The 19120-nt window shown below is 38.9% G+C and overlaps 1 long non-coding RNA gene across 1 annotated transcript in view; it reads right to left on the reverse strand.

Annotated features, from left to right (window-relative positions):
• Nucleotides 1-43: 43 nt before the first annotated feature.
• The window catches only part of LOC308624997, a 38332-nt gene continuing 19255 nt past the window's right edge, over nt 44-19120 (reverse strand). The window contains exon 3 of the long non-coding RNA XR_014017034.1: nt 44-253. This is a non-coding gene — a long non-coding RNA (uncharacterized lncRNA). The remainder of the gene's footprint in view (nt 254-19120) is intronic.

The raw sequence follows: 19120 nt of genomic DNA on the forward strand, positions 1-19120 counted from the left end.
GCGAGTCGGGAGGAGGCGGAGGAGAGCGCGCTGCTCCGCCCGGTCTCCGCCCTTGGGGCGGGGCGGGGCTGCCCGCCGGCCGGGAGGGGCCGGGGGCCGGTATGATCGCCCGGTTATTCTTTCACTCGGTGGAAACTGAGGCCTGAAGAGGACGAGGCTTCCTTCTCTGGAGGGCTGAGCCCTGGAACGGAGATCTACCGACGCTCTGCACTTTCTCCCCAGTCTTGTGACGTGAGGGGCAAAAGGGCCGTTCCTGGAAGGAATTGTGATACTCTGGTTATAAAAAGAGCTTGGGATAATACTGGCGGAGATTTAATAACGCCCACTCCCCGCCCCCCAGCTTGGGTTATGTGCGGAAAGCCAGCTTTCTTTGTTTTAAAATGAAATCTATAGATATTTGTTATATGTTAATAACGAATACAGGTATTCCTCTGCTGTTAGAAAGTTCACCAACAGGCCGCTTCGCTTTTACCGAAGACCCATATTAGTGCCTATTTTTGCTAGTGGAAAGAAATGTGATTTTCACTTTTATGGGAAAAGGCGAAAATTTAAGATAGTAGTCAGCGTTTGTTTTGCAGCAGCCGTGTTAGAGGCTGCAGTGGCATCGCCAAGCTCTGTCTTGGGAAACTGTACTCAGCATCTCCCTGCCATAGCTTTGAACTGTGTATTTGAACATCTGTGCTTTATTTCCTTAGCAAGATGTCTTCTAGGGTAATTGCTTCCTCACTTTATGCCTTTTTGGCTTCCAAAAGGTTTCATAGGAACGCTCTGCTTTCGGACAGCAGGTGAAACCTGTATAACAAAGATTAAAGCCTCTCCTGAGGATTCAGGAATAGACAGGCAGAGGTTTGCGAAGGAATGGTTGTGCAGTTTTCCTCCTCCTGTGGCCAGGACCCCTCTCAAGGAAGTTCAGAGAGTGAAAAATAGAAAAAGCTAAAATTTTTAAACTTTTTATTGTGGAAAATCTCAAAGAAAAGTATAATAAACATCTAGAATTTCAGAAATTGTATCAACATTTTTCATTCTTGTTTCATCTCTCTCTTGTTTAAAATATCTGGAATATTTTAAAGCAAACCCCAAAGATCATGTCAATCATCCTTTCAGCATTCATCTTAAACTGATAATGACTTAAAGGGGAAAAATGACATTCAGATTAGTTGCGTTAAAAAAAATTCAACTGAGTAAAATTTAAAGATATTGGCTTTATCCAACAATTCAGGAATTGGGCAGCATGTCATCTATCAGGTAAAAAGGAGCTGTATAAAATGAAAGACTTTTATAGGCAGAAGAGGGCGGGACAAGGAAATCATACTAGCAAAAAGTGAATTGGTTGTGTGAAGGTTGCTTTCCTTTAGGGCATAGTGGGGGTCTATCAGGAAGACTACCTCACTAGTGCTGATCAGGTAATTCCTGATTGACTAGTTTAAGATTCCATTTCTGCAGACGCCCAAAAGTGTAATTAGGTTTGGTGTTGTGGGGCTTAGCATAAGTGACTCCATTTTGGACCTGTTTTGTTTTTAACAGCTGGTTTAAAGTATTAAAGATTATTGCATTTAAAGTTTGATTGTTTACTCTGGCCTACTTTTAGGGAAAGGAAAGTTCAGTATTTCCTAGAAAACCCTTTCCTCACCAAAAAAAGTGAAGAACAGGAAAAAATCTGATTGGCTTGGCTCTATGGACCTGGAGTATCAAAGAGGAGGGAACTTCTGCAAGATTTAGGAATCCTAGAGATTGTTTTTTCCTTAGATTTCCCACTCAAGAAGGAAAATGGGTTAGCTCTTCATAACATTTTCACTACTACAAATCACAATTTGGGGACATGTTAGGGATTCTGTCCATATTTACAGAATCTTGCCTTCATCTTCTTAATAGCCAAAACCATCATCCATATTATGTAATTCTGAGTGGATTAGAAACCTAAATACATAGAGTGAAATCTTACAGATTATAATCAGGAGTAACACCTAACTACCAAAATGGAAAGCTTTAGTTTTTATTTAGAGGAAGTTGGGAGAAAATAAAAGAGAAAAGAAACTAATTTTGAACACTTACTCATTCATCTAACACTTATTAAGTGCTTTTTGTGTTCCAGGCACTGTGCTATGCTCTATGCATTCAGGGATACAATAATAAGTTTACAGACTAAATATCAAAATGATGTTTAGACTTACATATGTCTAGATTATATAAAGAGAGAATAGCAAATTTTGAAAATTGACACTAATGTCTTATGGAACACCAGATTTTAAAAGTTGTGTTAATAAATATTATTTTAAACCCAAATAACTATAACTAGTCCTCTTTAGTGCTAAATTTTATTATGGAAATAAAAAGACTCTTGAGCAAAAAAAAAAAACTACATTGAGAGACTTCTTGAATAGGGTTATGACAATGGAGATGAAGAGAAGAGGGAAGATTTGAGAGATTTTTTTAGGAGGTAGAATCAATAGAATTTGAGGCTAGATTAGAAAGGAGGGATAGTGTTTTCTGTTATTTTGTTATTATTTAGAATTTGGAGGGATGGATGGCAATGACTTTCATCCCTGGGAAAGTTTAGAATTCAATATAGATATATAGGAAGCAAATCAACCCCATTTTGGGTTAAGCCAGAGAAGTCTGTCCTAGAAATATTTATTCAGGAGTTGTTGGTATAAATGAAGCTGCTGGTTGAATGAGATTGCTAGGAGTAAGTTTAGAATGAGAAGAGAAGAAGGCCTAGAAACAAGGCTTGAGGTACTACAACACTGAATGCCCTGTAGAGGAAAATAAACTAACAAAAGGAGAGAAAGGAACAGCAAGAGAGTTAAGAGTAAATTAAGGAAAGCCAACAGAGTGTTTCTGGAAGGAAATAGATAGTATTCAACAGTGTCAAGTCCTTATTAAGATCAGGATGTACTCATCAAGTGAGGTGAGAACAGGAAAATGTCTTGGATTTAGTGATATGGGAAGGCTTCAATAACCTTATCCACAGTTGTTTGGGAGAGTGAGAGCAGAAGCCAGAAAGAAGCACAGGTGAGGAAATGGAGATAGAAGTGCAAAATAAGTTATTTTGTAGGTGAAAAAACGATAAGGCAGTAAAGGAAGTATAGGTCAAAAGTGGCTTTTGTTTTGCTTTGGATTAAACTGAATGAGAGTAAAGCATGCTGAAATGATGGTGGGAAAGGATTCAGGTGATAAAAATTTGAGTAACCAGGGCTTCCCTGGTGGCGCAGTGGTTGAGAGTCCGCCTGCCGATGCAGGGGACATGGGTTCGTGCCCCGGTCCGGGAAGATCCCACATGCTGCGGAGCAGCTGGGCCCATGAGCCATGGCCACTGAGCCTGCACGTCCGGAGCCTGTGCTCCGCAATGGGAGAGGCCACAACAGTGAGAGGCGTGCGAAAAAAATTTGAGTAACCAGAAGAAAATAAGCATAATTGGTGTGTGGGTTCCTAGAAAGGTGAAAGAGGAGAGGCATCAAAGCTCAGAGGCAGAGATGAGCTTTAAATAGGAGAAAGCTCCTCCACCTTTTCTATGATAAATTAATCATAAAGCATTTGTTCTTCTAGTGTGGTCATTTAGCACTTATTACAGTACTAAATACGGAGTAGCACTGAGAGGGTGTCAGCCTGCTTCTCTGAGGAGAATTCCTGAAGTAGAACTACTTAGTCTAAATTGGTGTAAAGAAACACTGGATTTGGGGGAGAGTAAGGAGAAGGAAGGAGAAAAACGACTGCCTCCCATCACTAGGAAAGAATGTTCTAAAGAAGCCCTCTTGGCTCTAAAGAGCACATTATTAGGAGCTGGGAAAGGAGCTGGAAGGGGACAACTGTTCTAATTACTAATAAATAAATGAAGGAACTCATTTTATTTTCCATGCCCCTCAATCCTTAAAGGTGAACACACTTTTTCTTCTGATATGCAATGAGGTTGAGTTAATCTCAAAGGATCCCACCCCACAGCCAACTTTGCATTTGAAAGAAACAAAAAATCATGAACCATGGATGTCAATAAGCCTAGGGTGGCAAAAGGAAAAGGGATTGAAGTCAAGTACCATAAAGAAATGGTGCCCATTTGTGTAACCTGTGATTAAGGTGCTATTCATCATCCAAGATTAAAGGAAGAAGTTTATTACATTGAGTAGATACAGAGAACTTCAGGAATTGAAGCTGCCAGTTACTTCCAAGGAAAGACAAAGAGGTGCATTTTATCACCACTATCACTGCTTCATTCTTTTATCTGAAAAGGAAAATTGATCCACTGGGTCCACAAGCTCAAAGATTTGTTTCTGCTGCAGTGATGTGTTTCTTAGGTTAACTTTGTCATTTGGTCTCTATTCACTATCAACAAGCCCCATGCTAACCAATTTTTATCTGTCCCATAGATTGCATTTGGATAATCCTTCTGTGATGGAATAAAAATAATAATCATAATATTTATGATTGACACATAACAAACCAATAAACCTCTAAATACTGCAGCTTCTTCACTTATTAATATTAACTTGTTAATTAAAAGCTTTTGCACAACAAAGGAAACCATAAACAAAACAAAAAGACAACCCTCAGAATGGGAGAAAATATTTGCAAACAAAGCAACTGACAAGGGATTAATCTTCAAAATATACAAACAGCTTATGCAGCTCAATATCAAAAAAAAAAAACCCAATCAAAAAATGGGTGGAAAACCTAAATAGACATTTCTTCAAAGAAGACATACAGATGGCCAACAAACATGAAAAGATGCTCAACATCGCTAACTATTAGAGAAATGCAAATCAAAACTATACTGAGATATCACCTCACACCGGTCAGAATGGCCATCATCAAAAAAATCTAATGGACTTGAGGATATGGGGAGGGGGAAGGGTAAGCTGTGACAAAGCGAAAGAGAGGCATGGGCATATATACACTACCAAACGTAAGGTAGATAGATAGTGGGAAGCAGCCGCAGAGCACAGGGAGATCATCTCAGTGCTTTGTGACCACCTAGAGGGGTGGGATGGGGAGGGTGGGAGAGAGGGAGACGCAAGAGGGAAGAAATATGGGAACATATGTATATGTATGAGTGATTCACTTTGTTATAAAGCAGAAACTAATAAAAAAAATCTACAAAAAATAAATGCTGGAGAGGGTGTGGAGAAAAGGGAACCCTCCTGCACTGTTGGTGGGAATGTAAATTGGTACAGCCACTATGGAGAACAGTATGGAGGTTCCTTAAAAAACTAAAAATAGAGCTACTATATGACCCAGCAATCCCACTCCTGGGCATATATCTGGAGAAAACCATAATTCGAAAGGATGCATGCACCCCAATGTTCATTGCAGCACTATTTACAATAGCCAGGACATGGAAGCAACCTAAATGTCCATCGACAGAGGAATGGATAAAGAAGATGTAATACATACATACAATGGAATATTACTCAGCCATAAAAAGGAACGAAATTGGGTGATTTGTAGAGATGTGGACGGACACAGAGACTGTCATACAGGGTGAAGTAAGTCAGAAAGAGAAAAACAAATATCGTATATTAACGCATATATGTAGAATCTAGAAAAATGGTACAGATGAACCTGTTTGCAAGGCAGAAATAGAGACACAGACGTAGAGAACAAATATATGGACACCAAGGGGGGAGGAGGGGGGTGGGATGAATTGGGAGACTGGGACTGACATATATGCACTACTATGTGTAAAATAGATAACTCATGAAAACCTAATGTATAGCACAGGGAACTCTACTCAGTGCTCTGTGGTGACCTAAATGGGAAGGAAATCTAAAAAAGAGTGGATATATGTATACGTATGACTGATTCCTTTTGCTGTACAGCAAGAAACTAACACAACATTGTAAAGCAACTATACTCCAGTAAAAAATAATTTAAAAAATAAAATACAACATACAAATCAATTTTCACTACAAAGTAAAGGAGCTGTTACAGTGGAAGATTACTGGACTGAATGTCAATATTATGACATAGTATGAGTGTGTTTCGTGTTTGGTAATTGCAATCATTGTTGCTTTTGTTGTGGTCATCCATTTACAATGCTTGGTGTCAGTTTATTTATCTCTTGTGAAAATAAAATACAGTGTGTGTGTGTGAGTTGTGAAAAAAAAGGAAACTTTAAAAAAAACAGAAAAACAAGATAAAATAAAATACAGAAGAAAAATAAATAAATAAAATCAGCTTGTTAAAATTAAAGTAGGCGTCCGGGAAAGAGAGTAGCTGATTCACTGTTTAAATGAAAAATACCATCAAGAAATAGTAATTAAAAAAATAAAAGGATTATCTTATATTAGTAGTCAATTTTTTCCCATGACGATTTTTAAATGAACAAGACTGGAAACCTGAATTGGATTCCTGAGGGAATTCTCAGAATACAGTGTCAACACGATTATCACAAGGAACTGATTTACTCCAAGATATATGAGGCGGTCACAAAACTGAATCCTCTATGGATGCTGAGTTGGTACTACTGTGTAAAGCTCACATTGTGGATGTACGGAAAGTGGATGATGGGCTATGGCATCCTCTGGCCATATTTACAGAGATCAGGTGGTAGTGCTTTTGACTAGTCAGCAACTGAGCTGACTAGCTTTTCCTAGGAGGGCAAAAGCTAGGGTGAAACAAGAGCCAAGGCTCTGTGCATCAACCTACACACACGAGACACAAAATAACCGAGAAGCCTTTGTTAATAGGTCTCATTCTGAATAATCACCTCTTTAAAATAGGTAATGCAGAAACTTAGTGTTTAAGAAAAAGTCAAGCCATGCAAGATTATATATACACATGTGTACAAGCATGTGCATACACCCCCCCACACACACACAGAGTAAGGTTTGCCTCTAACCACTGGCCTCCAGTCATCCAGTTCTTCTCAAATATGTTACCAGTTTTTTTGTGTACCCTTCCCATGATGGTCTGTGCAGTGTTTCATCACTTTTAAATTTGGTAATTCTGCTGTACTTGGGATTTTGACAAGTTTTCCACCTGCTGTGAAAGGATGTTCTGAAGACAGTTTGTTTCTAAATTGAGAGCAAAAGGAAAAGGAAACAATAGACAGATGGGCTTCTGTGTCACAAGGAACAAAGGACACTGGAGAAAAGAGGCATGAAAGAAAGGTGATATTTGGAAGAATAATTTTTTCCCTATTTAACAATAGCTTAATTAGGAAAAACAAGACTTTAGAGTCAGTGTCTGATAAAATCCTGGCTATGTCACTGTCGAGCTCCATGACTTTGGTCATTACTTAATCTCTCTGAGCTTTGTTTTCCTAAATTAAAAAATAGAGATAATATTAACTACCACATAAAGTTGTGAGTTACCTGGCACATAGGAAAAAATTAATAAGTGGTGACTATTATTATTTTCTTAGGCATTGTTTAAAGGAAATGGTTATTGTTGTATTTTAATTCTGTTTCTTCCCTCTGATCCCACCTCAGTATTTATTTATTTTTTTAATTGAAATGTAATTGGCATATAGCCACCTCAATATTTGTTAACAATGTATCCAAGGATTTAAGATAGCTTCCTCCCTAGGAAAATAAAATTTTCTTCGAAGTAAATTCTATTGAATTAGAAGACACCAAGTTTAATGCTAAACTCTGAAGAGACCTGTTTAAACATGTCCTAGGGGCTAGGGCAGATATATATACCCTAATGGTCTAATGGTGTGAAGGACGTCAGAGGATTGAGACTCAGCACTGTAAAAAGATCTTGGAAGTACCTATTTATTTTTCTTTCTTTCTTTTTTTTTTTTGGAGTATAGTTGCTTTACACTGCTGGGTCAGTTTCTGCTGTACAGCAAAGTGAATCAGCCATATGTATACAGTTATCCAACCTTTTTTGGATTTCCTTCCCATTTAGGTCACCACAAAGCACTGAGTAGAGTTCCCTGTGCTAAACAGTAGGTTCTCATAAGTTATCTATTTTAAACATAGTAGTGTATATATGTCAATCCCAATCTCCCAGTTCATCCCACTCCCGGAAGTACCTATTCCTTATATATTATATTTAGTCTGTTTTCCCAACTACATTTATTTATAAAACAAGGGTCTGTATCATAAAATCCTTATATCTAGCTCTCTACATACATACCTACCTATCTGTACCGTACATATATATGAGTGTGTGTATATGTGTATGGGTTAAGGCAGGGGTCCCCAACCCCTGGGCTGAGGACCAGTACCGGTCTGTGGCCTGCTAGGAACTGGGCTGCACAGCAGGAAGTGAGCGGTGGGTGAGCAAACTAAGCTTCATCTGCCGCTCCCCATCGCTGGCATTACCGCCTGAACCCTCCCCTCCCCCGCCCCAAGTCCGTGGAAAAATTGTCTTCCGCAAAACCAGTCCCTGGTTCCAGAAAGGTTGGGGACTGCTGGGTTAAGGGATATAATGCTGGTTTTATAGGTTACATTTCTACTTGATCAAGAGGTAACAAAAATGAAAAAGCTAATGGTAAATTGGACATTGGAGAGGACATTTTTCTAGTAAAAATATAAACCTGTATTTTAAAATAATCTTAATATGTATTTTTAATTTGGCTATTTGTAGGCTCCTTTTATAACAAACACTTACTAGAGGCTGCTATAAGTACACATATAGTACCTAATTTATACTGAAGTCACTTGAGCAAATACAATACTGTTATCATTTGTAGGGTTGCATGTGAAGTGATTCACCTAATATATAATTTTACTATGATCACTTGTTATACTTCACTTACACAAAATTACTTATTCTATCTACTATTATAATCACAAATTAATCCTCAAGATTTCAAGGAGAAAAAAGAGTTAACTAATGCATAGGGCCTGACTTCTAGGTATTTTTCTTCAAATAAGAACACAGGATAGTTGAAATCTAAGCTATCACAAGGACTGTCCCTGGAAAAACTCAAGAAAGTAATTGCACTTCTACCAATTCCATTCCTATTCCATTCTTACAACTTCATGGACACCTTTTTGAACTTCTAGGTCTACTCTCCATTCAGAATTTGTATGCTGGACTGTATTTCAATAGCCAACCTCACAGTTTTTTCCACTCAATACAATTTCTATAGGTGATGGTTATCTTGAGGGCTAACCATGAATCTGACCTCATAGATCATAGACTTAGGAGTGATCTATTCTGAGAGTCATTAATTTCAGAAATATTTATTATTGCATTTTTTGTACTAGACACTGAGAAATATATAATGAAACTAGTCCCTACTTTCAAGGCTCTCACAGTCTAATAAGGAAGATGGATAAGAAAATCAATTCCAACACACTGTATTTACTGTGATAATGAGATATATCAGGATACCATTGGACTTCAATAGAGGGACACTTTCACACTCTTATGGGTCAAAGACCATGTCAACAGAATGATAACAAAGTTGGATATTGAGGGAACCGATAAAGATTAGCAAAATAAAGGGAATGCTGTCTTAGGCAGAGGGAGCAGTTTTTACACAATCTCAGAAACATAAGAAGATCTAGAGAACTTAAGGAATTGCAAATGCTTTGTGGCAAGAATACTAACATAGTGGGAATGATGAAAAGGCAGATCATTAAAAGGCCTCATACATGCATCGTAAGGAATGTGAACTTTATCTGGAAGGTAATGGGGTGCCCATTGAAATTGATATAAGCAGATTTACATTTAGAAATTGGGCCCTGGCAATAGTTCAGAAGATGAATTCGGAAGGTGAATATGAGGACAAGAGACCAGAAGTAATTAGGGGGCTAATGCAATAATTCACAGGAGAAATAAGGAGTGCCTAGACCATGAGAGCAACTTCAAGAGCTGTTTGGACTTTCTGTCCTGAAATTGTCCTCTATAAGCCTTATGGCAGCCCTGGGCAGAGGCTTCCAGGGAAAGGTCAAACTGAAGGAGCTAACAGACATATATCGAAAGTAAAGCTTGGGGCTTCCCTGGTGGTGCAGTAGTTAAGAATCCACCTGCCAATGCAGGGGACACGGGTTCAAGCCCTGGTCCGGGGAGATCCCACATGCCACGGAGCAACTAAGCCCGTGCACCACAACTACTGAGCCTGCGCTCTGGAACCCGCAAGCCACAACTACTGAGCCCATGTGCCACAACTACTGAGCCTACATTCTAGAGCCCGTGCTCTGCAACAACAGAAGCCACCGTGATGAGAAGCCCACGCACCACAAAGAAGAGTAGCCCCCCACTCTCTGCAACTAGAGAATGCCCGCGCACAGCAACGAAGACCCAATGCAGCCAAAAATAAATAAATTAAATAGATAAATTAAAAAAAAAGAACTATTAAAAAAAAAGTAAAGGCTTTCAGGACATGGAAGCAACCTAAATGTCCATCAACAGATGAATGGATAAAGAAGATGTGGCATATGTATACAATGGAACGTTAGCCATAAAAAGGAATGAAATTGAGTTATTTGTAGTGAGGTGGATGCACCTAGATTCTCTCACACAGAGTGAAGTAAGTCAGAAACAGAAAAACAAATACCGTATGCTAACGCATATATATGGAATAAAAAAACGGTACTGATGAACCTAGTGGCAGGGCATGAATAAGATGCAGATGTAGAGAATGGACTTCAGGACACAGAGGGGGAAGGGTAAGCTGGGACGAAGTGAGCGAGTGGCACTGACATACATACACTACCAAATGTAAAATAGATAGCTAATGGGAAGCAGCCACATAGCACAGGGAGATCGGCTTGATGCTTTGTGAGGACCTAGAGGGTTGGGATAGGGAGGGTAGGAGGGAGGGGATATGGGGATATATGTATACATATAGCTGATTCACTCTGTTGTACAGCAGAAACTAACACAACATTGTAAAGCAATTATACTTAAATAAAGATGTTAAAAAAAAAAAAGTAAAGGCTTTAATCCTACTTGTCACAAACTGGGGAAATATTAAACCAAAAGAGTAATTTTTGCTATGTCAAAGGATTGTAAAGTCTTTGAGATGAAAAAAAAATGTTAAAGTTATTGAGAGATTCTAACCCAATGTCTGAATCCCCTTACAACATCCCTACTATGTGGGGACCCAGCCCATGTTAAGTAACTCCAGTGAGAACAAGCCACTATTCCATAAGAAAGTTTGCATACATTTGCTCTCATTTTTAAAAGAAAAAAGAAAAAGCAGGGAGCTTTGTAGGGACTTGCTAGTCAAGATTCCAGGTGCTATCCAGATTTTCCATTGACTTTGCTTGCATTTTCTCTTCCTGAAATTCATCTCTTTTTATTGGTGCATAATTTATATGTAGGGCTGACTTTATGGGAAGGTAATAAAAGGAAGCTTTCCCTAAGTAATGCCATTTGCGGGGCCAGGAAGCAAAGCTTCTCCTTCCTCCTCCACCCCCACTCCATGCTATCAGAGTCCCAAATTCCACCATTAGCATTTCTAAAGAAATGGCATATTAAATTAAGTCACACTAGGATGTTAATGACATATCAGATAGATTTCATTCTGACATTGGGAATCCTGAGAAGTACAGAACCACTAGCAAGGGAAAAAGCACTAAAAATGGAGAAAAGAAAAACAGTACCACAAGATGAGCCAGAGGTTCCCAATAAGAAAGACATGGAATTTGTTCAAAATACTCTTTCTAGGACTCCTCTTATTATTTTGTCACTATAGATCTGGGGCAAATTTCTGGGCGATTCTGATAGGCAGCTAAATTTAGGAACTATCAGCTGTGAAGCCACATAAAAAAAACCCAAACGACATGACCCTCACCTCATAAACACACAGTCAATGTTCCTATAATGCTGAAGGCCATCTTGGTTTGTTCATACAAAGCTCTTGTCCTAAAGTTTCTAAAGTAAAGGTTAAGAGGAGAGTCAATGGCACATATGGTGCCTGATGAAATGTGCCACTGACTTTTCAAGTTTCTAAGTCGACTTCAACGACCGTAGGCTTTCAATGAGCAGAACTATGATGATGAGTACAGAATGATACATAACACTTTGCTTTTAAATTTTCTTTTGGCTATTTCAATATCTATGTCTCTTGGGCTGAGAATTTTATGAATTTGTAACAAACATTAGATCATTGGGCTCATGATAGCTTTTGAAGAAAGTGGCAAATTTTAGTTCTGATTTTTCTTTTTTTTTTTGGCGGTACGCGGGCCTCTCACTGTTGTGGCCTCTCCCGCTGCGGAGCACAGGCTCCAGATGCGCAGGCTCAGCGGCCGTGGCTCACGGGCCCAGCTGCTCCGCGGCATGTGGGATCTTCCCGGACCGGGGCACGAACCCGTGTCCCCTGCATCGGCAGGCAGACTCTCAACCACTGCGCCGCCAGGGAAGCCCTTAGCTCTGATTTTTCTTAAGAAAATGGACAAGGAGGTAAAAATGCATTGTTATTATAATAGTGCAGTGACGAAAAAAGTCACAATGATAGCTGAAGCACTCAGATGGAAGATATAAAAACAATAATTAGCATTTGTTTAGCATTTATAGTTTACAAAATTCATTTGTAGATTCGATTCTTCCAAGAATTCTGTAATAGGTAGGATAGGTATTGAAGATGAAGATTTTATAGATGAAGATTTTATTTTAAAAAATTTATTTATTTTATTTATTTAATTTTGGCTGTGTTGGGTCTTGGTTGCTGTGCGTGGGCTTTCTCTAATTGTGGCGAGCAGGGGCTACTCTTTGTTGCGGTGCGGGGGCTTCTCATTGTGCTGGCTTCTCTTTTTTTTTTTTTTTGGTGGCTTCTCTTATTGTGGAGCACTGGCTCTAGGGAAGCCCAGATGAAGATTTTATAGGTGACATTTCTCAAGACTTAAAGTTTGGACTTCCCTGTTGGCGCAGTGGTTAAGAATCTGCCTGCAAATGCAGGGGACACGGGTTCGAGCCCTGGTCCGAGAAGAGCCCACATGCCTCAGAGCAACAAAGCCCGTGCGCCACAACTACTGAGCCTGAGCCCTAGGGCCCACGTGCCACAACTACTGAGCCAGCGTGCTGCAAGTACTGAAGCCTGCTCGCCTAGAGCCCGTGCTCCACAACAAGTGAATCTACCACAATGAGAAGCCCGGGCACATGAGGAAGAGTAGCCCCCACTCACCGCAACTAGCGAAAGCCCACGCACAGCAACGAAAACCCAATGCAGCCAAAAATAAAAATTTAAAAAAAAATTTTAATTTAAAAAAATAAATTAATTAAAAAAAAAAGACTCAAAGTTTGAAGGATTTTCTCAAGGTCTAGAAGAGTATTCTAAGGTTTTTTTTTTTTTTAAATCCTGCTATAGGCAGAATATCATACATTGTTTTCCGTTTTCTAAATAATTCTAGTAAACTCAATATGTTAATTCAGAAATTTTAATGATTTATACAAAGACTTGTTTAATTACTCCTGGACATACGCAGTAAATAATAATAGAACTACCTTTTATTGAGAACCTACTCTGAGCTAAGCACTGTGTCAGGTGTGTAAATTATATCTAATTATAACAATGCTGCAAGATGTTAAGATGTTATCTCATTTTGCAAAAGAGGAAACTGAGACTCAGAGAGGTTAAGTGAGGTGCCCAATGCTTAATAGCTAACAAGTTGCAAAGCTGGCAAACTCCCATCTTTCAGATTCCGAACTTCTTTTCATTACACCTTTCTTAAATGATTATAAGGATGTTTACTTACAGTCATCAATTTTTAGTCACTTTAGAATTACTCATTTATACACATGCAGTGTTAATTCATTCATTTGTATCCCACATATATTGTAAACATTTTTGTCGCAGAGAGAGTATTTCTAGGACCTGGACATTAGCTGGGTACTGGATATAAAAAGGAGAAAAAAATAGCCTATATAGAGTTTGTAGGTTAGCCTGGAAACTGTAACAGTGAATGAATAACTAGAATATAAAGTATGAATACTGCTTAGGAATATCCACAAAGCACTTTACCAATTAATAGGGAGCCGTCACTGCCTCAGCTATGCTTTCGTGTGCTAATTTTGAATAGGTAAACTATTCAAACCTTAGTGGAAAACATTTAGTTGGCTTATTTGACATTATGTAATGTGCTAAAAGTTAATTTTGAAAAGTAGACTTTTAAAAAATTATTTTCCTTCTGAAATGGAAATTCCAGAATAGACACAAATAGAAGGTAAATAAAAAATTTCAGAGGTTTCTGTAATCACTGATGTGGCAAAAGCAATTTTCTCAGTTTAATACTTATAACTATTACAGACCTCACTTTTACTCCTGCTCACATGGTTGTAGCTGATTTTTATAACTACTATTAATTCCATAGTCCCATTGCCCTGGTTCCTTGACTGGTAGGGTGACCCAAACCTTCACTTCTGCTACCCACATTGGGTTGCTGTAGTTTTTTTTTTTTTTTTTTTTTTTTTGGTACGCGGGCCTCTCACTGCTGTGGCCTCTCCCATTGCGGAGCACAGGCTCTGGATGCGCAGACTCAGCGGCCATGGCTCACGGGCCCAGCCGCTCCGCGGTATGTGGGATCTTCCCGGACCGGGGCACGAACCCGTGTCCCCTGCATCGGCAGGCGGACTCTCAACCACTGCGCCTCCAGGGAAGCCCGGGTTGCTGTAGTTTTTTCCTTGACTTAAATCTCAGGACATGGGAGTAAAAAGAGCACTTTGGGAGATCTCCCACAATTCAGACTTATTCTTCCTTATCACCATTATTCAGTAGTAACACAGTTTCCCCTTGGTAGTTAGGATCAATCACCACAGTAAGTACAGTAATCACCTGTTTTGCCTGTTGATTCATTGGTATGAGGAGCCCAAAGTGACCAGGTGGCAGTCTCAATTTCCAGTTTAATGGAACCATTATTGTGACCTCTAGTGGAAGCATTCCTCCCTTTGGAACTAAGACCTCTACACTAACAGAACCTAAAGTCACAGGGATAGAAAGCAAAAGTTTACTAGTGGATCACTAGGGATAATAATGAAAAAAGTCACTCCCATTTTCACCTCCTTACTTCCCAGAACCTATGAATCCTGGCTATAGGAGAAAGAACACCATCTATATTATTATCTAATTTAGAGCAAATACTGCACCCTGGAGGACATTGCCTCAGCTGCACAAGCTATGCCATAGTCCACTTAGCTGGTATCATAAATAATTTTTCAAAAAGCCATTCCACCATTCTGTCAAGCCAGTGGATTTAGGAAGGGAGGAGGGTAGGGTAAGACTGGTGAATTCTATGAGCATAGTCTCATTGCCACTCTTTATTTCTATACAAAGACTTCCTTCATCAGAAGTGATGGTGTATGGAATACGTGACAGAGGATAAGCCACTCCATGAGTCCATGGATGGTGGTTTTGGCATAAACTTTATGTGCAGAGAAGGAAAATCTATATATAGAGTGTCTATCCCATTGAGAACAAAATGCTGCTCCTCCCATGATGGAAGTGGTCCAACAAAATAAACCTGCCCCCAAATAGCCCATAGATCTCCTTCAGGGAGTGGTTCTGTATAAATGGCTCAGTTTTTATTTGCTCCAGCAACAAAATCACATCTGAACAGCAGCTACAGTAGGAATAATTATCTAAGTTCATAATAATCCACTGTCATGCTCCAAAAATCTGTCTTCTATGCTCTCCCTAACCCTTACTTTACTGCCCAACAGATAATGCTTTACAGATGGATTTTTTTCTTCTTAATGTTGGTATAAGGCAACATTTTTAGATGTGAACACTTTCAGAATATAATCAAGAGTAGAAGGAAAAACAGAAAAAATGGAGAGCATTTTTCTTTAAAGCACTACATTGGGAACCTCAGCGATAAAGGAAAAAGCAAGCACTTCTATCTATATATTTATAATGACAGTTTCCATTACTACTGTGTATTCATCCTCACAATAACCTACAAGCTAAATATTAATCCCATTTGTTAAACTGGAAAACTGAGATACAGTGAAATTAAGTGACATGATCCAGTCCCATAGCTAATAGTGTAGAGCAAGATCTTAAGCCAGATTTCTCACCTCAAAGCTAGTTCTCTTTACACTATACTACATTCTAACAAATGAGATTATGTTCTTTATTCTTTTCCCAGAATATAAATTGCTCTGGTATTGCATGATATAATTTTATTCTTAAAAGGGATGGGACTTCCCTGGTGGCACAGTGGTTAAGAATCTGCCTGCCAATGCAGGGGATACGGGTTCGAGCCCTGGTCCGGGAAGATCCCACATGTCTCAGAGCAACTAAGCCTGTGTGTCACAACTACTGAGCCTGCGCTCTGGGTCCCACGAGCCACAACTACTGAGCCCACATGCCACAACTACTGAAGCCTGCGCGCCTAGAGCCCGTGCTCCGCAACAAGAGAAGCCACCACAATGAGAAGCCTGCACACCGCAAGGAAGAGTAGCCCTGGACTGCCGCAACTAGAGAAAGCCCGTGTGCAGCAACAAAGACCCAATGCAGCCAATAAATAAATAAATATTTTAAAAAAGGATATAAGTAGGAGGGTAATGAAAATATTGGGCTGGCCAAAAGATTCGTTTGGTGTTTTTCTGTAAGATGGCTCTAGTAGTACTTAGTTGTCTTTAACGTCATTCAAAGCAATTTTGTTAGATTGATTGTGACAACTGTCATATAAGCATGCATTTTAAAAAAGACATCAAAATTGGTGAAATTTTGTGTAGCCATTTTAATATTGAAGACGGAAGAAAAAAGCAACATTTTTGGCATATTATGCTTTATTATTTCAAGAAAGGTAAAAACGCAACTGAAACGCACAAAAAGATTTGTGCAGTGTATGGAGAAGGTGCTGTGACTGATGGAACGTTTCAAAAGTGGTTTGCGAAGTTTTGCGCTTTCTCACTGGACGATGCTCCATGGTCGGGTAGACCAGTTGAAGTTGATAGCAATCAAATCGGGACATTAATCGAGAACAATAAATGTTACACCACGCGGGAGTGAGCCGACATATCCAAAATATTCAAATCAAGCGTTGAAAATCATTTGGACCAGCTCGGTTATGTTAATCGCTTTGATGTTTGGGTTCCACATAAGTTAAGCTGGAAAAAAAACCTTCTTGACCATATTTCCCCATGCAATCAATTCTCTACTTAAATGTAGTGAAAACGTTCTGTTTTTAAAACAAATTGTGACAGGCGATGAAAAGTGGATACTGTACAATAATGTGGAACGGAAGAAATTGTGGGGCAAGCGAAATGAACTGCCACCAACCACACCAAAGGCTGGTCATTATCCAAAGAAGGTAATGTTGTGTATATGGTGGGATTGGAAGGGAGTCCTGTATTATGAGCTCCTTCCGGAAAACCAAACGATTAATTCCAACAAGCACTGCTACCAGTTAGACCAATTGAAAGCAGCACTCGACGGAAAGCATCCAGAATTAGTCAACAGAAAACATGTAATCTTCCATCAGGATAATGCAAGACTGCATGTTTCTTTGATGACCAGGCAAAAACTGTTACAGCTTGGGTAGAAAGTTCTGATTCATCTGCCATATTCGCCAGACACTGCACCTTCAGATCTCCATTTATTTAGGTCTTTACAAAATTCTCTTAATGGAAAAAAATGTCAATTCCCTGGAAGCAAAGGAACAGTCAAAGGCACCTGGAATAGTTCTTTGCTCAAAAAGATAAAACGTTTTGGGAAGATGGAATTAGAAGATGAAGTTGCCTGAAAAATGGCAGAAGGTAGTGGAACAAAAGGGTGAATACGTTGTTCAATAAAGTTCTTGGTGAAAATGAAAAATGTGTCTTTTATTTTTACTTAAAAACAGAATGTACTTTTTGGCCAGCCCAATAGTTAAACTATGTCTTCAAGCACTTTTTTCTTCAAGCACTTTTAAGTTTGTTTTAACACGCATTTTGAATTTCATAAATATTTTTGTGTTTACCTCCTCCATATCTTCTGTTCTTCAAGGTACTTGAGGAGAAAAATGATAATAATTGTTGTGAAACAATCAATTCTTATGAGCATAATACCTATGAAAAAGGTTTGAAAATCTGCAGTTCCTATGTGGATGTCAGTAATTAGTATTTATTGACTTGTCCCATCCTTCTTTGTCATCTGACTACTATGAGTCAATATTTCTAGAAATATGAAATCTCCTATTTGAAATTTGGTTTCATTTGCCCAAACTGAATAAAAGGTAGAGCTTGAGTTGTAATGATGTAATCCATCAATACAATATGTGATTTTGTGAAAGTAACCTGATATTAACTAATAACATTTCATTAAAAAAATTACAGTGGTGTTTCTTTTATGCAGCTAAATAGAAACTTAAAGACAGTTTCGTATTAACAGTAGCTGTGGGACTGATTTTTCATTGACTTACTAAGGCTGTTGTAGAAAAGTAAAATTGAGACCAGTTTTCAGTAGTATTAATCCTAAGTAGACAGAACTCAGTTAATTATTGCTTGATTGTCACTGGTCAAATTTTTAAAAAGTAAAACTAACATACTGAATAGATTGTATTACAAAATACACTCTTCAGCAAGTGAATAGAATTCTATTAATATATTGAAAAGTAATTGCTCTGCTTCTCTCCTTTCAGTCATAAGAAGATGACTACTTTTGTCAGAATTAAGAAATAAATCCAGGGCTTCCCTGGTGGCACAGTGGTTGAGAGTCCGCCTGCCGATGCAGGGGACACGGGTTCATGCCCCGGTCCTCGAAAATCCCACATGCCGCGGAGCGGCTGGGCCCGTGAGCCATGACCGCTGGGCCTGCGCGTCCGGAGCCTGTGCTCCGCAACGGGAAAGGCCACAGCAATGAGAGGCCCGCGTACCGCAAAAAAAAAAAAAAACCAAAAACAAAAACGAAAGAAATCCAGTTTGTTTTGCTTGTACTTTGTTATTTACATTCAAGAAAGTATATTAGAGGGTGGGGGAATGAGTGAAATAGGTGAGGGAGATTTAGAGGTACAAACTTCTAGTTAAAAAATAAATAGGTCATAGCATAGGGAATATAGTCAATAATATTGTAATAACTTTGTATGGTGACATGATAACTGGACTGATTGGGGTGATCATTTTGCAATGTACAAAAATATCGAATCACTATGTTGTACACCTGAAACTAATATAATAATGTCAGTCAATTATACTTCAACTAAAAAAAGAAAGTATATTGGGTAATTTTTAAATCTAGCAACTATAAACTACATATTTTGTTCAAAGCAACTATAATAATTCATGTTTGCTGAGCTAGATC

Source organism: Mesoplodon bidens (assembly GCF_964165515.1).
Source record: "Mesoplodon bidens genome assembly, chromosome: 1".
In the NCBI taxonomy this organism is placed as follows: Eukaryota; Metazoa; Chordata; class Mammalia; order Artiodactyla; family Ziphiidae; genus Mesoplodon; species Mesoplodon bidens.